The sequence below is a fragment of the Microtus ochrogaster genome, linkage group LG2 (genome assembly GCF_000317375.1).
Source record: "Microtus ochrogaster isolate Prairie Vole_2 linkage group LG2, MicOch1.0, whole genome shotgun sequence".
Classification (NCBI taxonomy): Eukaryota; Metazoa; Chordata; class Mammalia; order Rodentia; family Cricetidae; genus Microtus; species Microtus ochrogaster.
Genome location: NC_022028.1, coordinates 2909064 through 2913088, shown reverse-complemented (window position 1 = coordinate 2913088; position 4025 = coordinate 2909064). Strand labels below are relative to the sequence as shown.

The 4025-nt window shown below is 45.3% G+C and overlaps 1 protein-coding gene across 1 annotated transcript in view; it reads left to right on the top strand.

Moving 5' to 3' along the window:
* The window catches only part of Ccnd3 (cyclin D3), a 90543-nt gene that overhangs the window by 70271 nt on the left and 16247 nt on the right, over positions 1-4025 (top strand). The window contains exon 2 of the mRNA XM_013350955.2: positions 1914-1982. The gene's annotated coding sequence lies outside the window, so the exon portion shown is untranslated. The remainder of the gene's footprint in view (positions 1-1913; positions 1983-4025) is intronic.

The following is a 4025-nucleotide window of genomic DNA, read 5'->3' as shown; positions in this document are numbered from 1 at the left end:
AGAAACCATACTGGAAGGAGAGAACTGATTCCTCCAAACTTGTCCTTTGAAGTCAGTACCCATGTCACAGAGCTATCTCCCTGTCTCTCATACACACAATAATATTATTTTTTTACAAATTAAAAGAACGAAATGGGGCTGAACATACTGGCTTATACCTGTAATCCCAGTGGGGTTCTGAGGCAGGAGGACCAAAAGTTAGAGACCAGCCTCATATACAGTCCCATAAGTCTAAAGATGGGGAAGGAAGGCGTGGCCTGCTGACTAGATGGCTCAGTGAGTGATGGAGCCCCGAGTGGATCCCAGGACCCGCTCGGTAGAAGGAAGAGCTGACTCCCACAAGTCGCCCTCTGACCTCCATTGTCACACGGGTACCCACACACATACACGTAAATACAAAATGAATAAATATTTTTAATGAGCTGGGTATGGTGGTGCATACCTTCAATCCCAGCATTCTGGAGGCAGAGGCCGGCAGATTCAAGGCCAGCCTGTTTTATAGAGGGTTTAAGAAAAAGAAGAAGGTAAGTTATTAAGAAGGAAACTAAAGTGTATCTTCATCTATGCAGGACAATATTTTTTTCTTTAAGACATGATAGAGTACCCCAGACCCAGAGCAGGGAAACGGAGCCCAGGAGGAGTGTGAGTTCTTCTGGTCAGCTTGGATGACACAGTGTAACAACTCAACTCAACACATCACACACACGCACACGCACACGCACAAAGCTGCTTGTGATGGCACTTGGGAGTCAGAGGAGGAATGGGGTCAGGAGTTTAGGGTCCTTCTTGATTGTGTAGAGTTTGAGGCGAGCCTGGGCTACATAAGACTTTGAACACAGAAGGTAAAAGAGCTCTAGTCCTTTGCATTGTTCACGGCCCAGCAGTGTCTGAGGTTTACTGGGGTCTCAATAGAGACTCGCGTCCAGAGTGAGTCTAAGTGTAAGTAAAATGCATGTGAGTTGCCTGCAGAGGCTGAGTTTCAGGGAGGTCAAGAAATTGATTGATTGATTGATTGATTGATTGATTGATTGATAAGTTGGTTGTTTGATTAGAATTAGGTGGGGTCTTCCTGTAGCCCTGACTGCCCTGAAACTTGCTCAGTAAACCAGACTGGTCTTGAACTCAAGGAGACCCACCCACTTCTTCCTAATTGCTGGGATTAAAAGCAGGAGCCACCACACCCTCCCCCTTTTAAATCTTTTTTTTTTTTTGTTTGGTTTTTCGAGACAGGGTTTCTCTGTGGCTTTGGAGCCTGTCCTGGAACTCGCTCTGTAGACCAGGCTGGTCTCGAACTCACAGAGATCCGCCTGCCTCTGCCTCCCGAGCGCAGGGATTAAAGGTGTGCGCCACCATCGCCTGGCCCCCTTTTAAATTTAAATCACATTTATTATTTTTTTCTCTGCATATAGATGTCTGTAGGGTCACAATTTCTACAACAAAGGTGTGAAAGCCAGAGGAGATCAATTTCTTGTCTCTCCCCTTCTACCACACAAGTCCCAGGAATTGAATTCAGGTCATCAGGCTTGGTCGCAGCCCCTTTTCCCGCTAAGGGGACAGTCTTGGACTTTTCTTCCCATTGCCACAACTCTATTGATTAGTGTTATCACACACTAATAACTAATTTTAAATTGGAAAAAGAAATAACCCACAAAAACCTTGATATAAGGGAACTTTAAGTTAAACTGTGCCAATACGAATGAAGGCCGGCTGGGACCAGACAAGAAAGACTGTCTATGTGGGAATTACCTGAGCACCCATCTTCAGGTTCTTCCGGCAGGCTAGCCAATTTTGCAGCTACTCTCACCCCCACACAAGTTCCAAGTCTTTGAGGACAAAGAGGATTTATTTATAGGAAGCACGGAGAATAATTTAGAACAGCGGCTAACTTGCTGTCCCTGATCTTTCCTCTGCAGCCCTGAAAGCTTCTGGAAGTTGTGGACCAGCCAGGGTTTCAGGAGGACAGAGCAGGAGGACAGGCGGTGGTGAGTGATAAGGCCCTAGGTGGGCTGAGTGCTGCGGGTCAGATAACATTGGCTAGGGCAGCCGGGGCCTCAGAGGAGAACTTTAAAAGCCGGGCTGGCTGACTTATAAATTGACCCGATAAGCAGGTCCTTGGACTGGGATGAAAGAGGTGTCACTGAGAGATTAATCTGATGGCCTTGGGCCACCAGTACAGGATCTCTCCGGGAGCAACGTGAAAAACGTGAAGGTGGAGTGCTGTAGAGACTCTGGCAATGGCCATGGGGCCCAGCCGTTCAGACTCGGATCTCAAAACCCCGTTGAAATCCCTCTGCCACTTGAATGACATGTAGCTTCTGTGGAGTTCATCTTTCCCTAACTGGAAGAATTCAGAGCCCTAGGGAGGTGGCTCGGTGGGTAAGGCAGATGCTACCAAGCCAGGGGACCCAGTTCAATCTCTGGGACCCACAGTCGTGGAAGGGGGACAAATTCCTTTAGGTTGTCTCTCACCTTCACATGGACATTGTGACATGTATTCCTTCCCCATAAATAAATAAATAAATAGAATAAAAACATTTTAAAAAGAAATAAAAAGACTTATTTATTTTTTCTGTTATATATTACAATAATTGTGATTATATCCTGGACCAGAATATGAAACTATGTACTTTTCTGAGGTACAATATAAAGTCTTCAAATAAATATCAGATTTGCATGGAACGTGATCGAACCATGGGATCAGTCCCTTTCTCTACTGTGAAGGAATTTATTTGGTGGCAGGTTTTAAGAAAGGGCAGAGTCTCGAAGGCCCTGGGGATGTACAGTGTAATCCCCCTAATCCAGGCTCTTGGGTGGTGGCAGGAGGATCAGGTACTCACCCAACCGCAGGGCATCCTCCTTCAAAACAAATGAACAAACAAACGGAAGGAGTGGATGAACAGGAAAAGTGGGATCTAAGAGATCTAAGGGAGCGGTTCTTGCTCCCACCAGGCAACCACTGCATCAGGAAATCAAAGCAAGGAAGAAATTCAACATGGTACCAGGGTTTAAAGTGCAAGCACCCCGTGGAGCATGGTGGTGACTCACCATTAACCCCAGCAGAGGCAGGTTGATGTCTGCGAGTCCAGGCCAGCCAAGGCTCCATAGTGAAACTCTGTGTCTCAAGTAAACAAGCAAACAGATAATAATACAAAAAAATAAATAAACCCAGAGGTATAATAACAAACAGAATTTCTTGTTAGCTCCAGTTTTAAAAAGAAGAAAAACAATAAATCAGCATGTAGTTTAGTATCAAGTCAACTTAATCACAATATACCACTCTTTTTGTTTATTATTTATTTATTTATTTATTTATTTATTTATTTATTTATTTTTTGGTTTTTTGAGACAGGGTTTCTCTGTGGCTTTGGAGCCTGTCCTGGAACTCCCTTTGTAGACCAGGCTGGCCTCGAACTCACAGAGATCCGCCTGCCTCTGCCTCCTGAGTGCTGGGATTAAAGGCGTGCGCCACCACCACCTGGTTTCTTGCTTCTCTTTCCCCCTGTGCTGTAGATTGAACCTGCTAGGCAGATGTTCTACCAAGGAATTATATCACAGCCCTGAGACATTTTTTTTTCACTTTTGAGTCAGGGTTTCATGTATCCCAGGCTTGTTTCAATTCAAACTCACTGTGGGAGCTATGGGAGGGTGACCTTGACTTTCTGACACCCCCTCACCCCCCCTGCTCTCCTCCCAGGTAGAAACTACAGACATAAATTACTAAGCCCAGTTTACGCAGCACTATGAAATGCCACCCAGGGCTCATATATGCTAGACAAGTACTCACTCACCGCCTGGTTCATTACTACATGCTCTTAGCTACTGAGTCATCTCTATAGCCCTTGCATTTACTTTTTTCTTTCTTTTTAAAAGGTTTTTATTTCTAGCCAGATGGTAGTGGCTCACACCTTTAATTTCAGCACTTGGGAGGCAGAGGCAGGTGGATCTCTGTGATTTCTAGGCCAGCCTGGTCTACAAGAGCTAGTTCCAAGACAGGCTCCAAAGCTACAGAGAAACCCTGTCTCAAA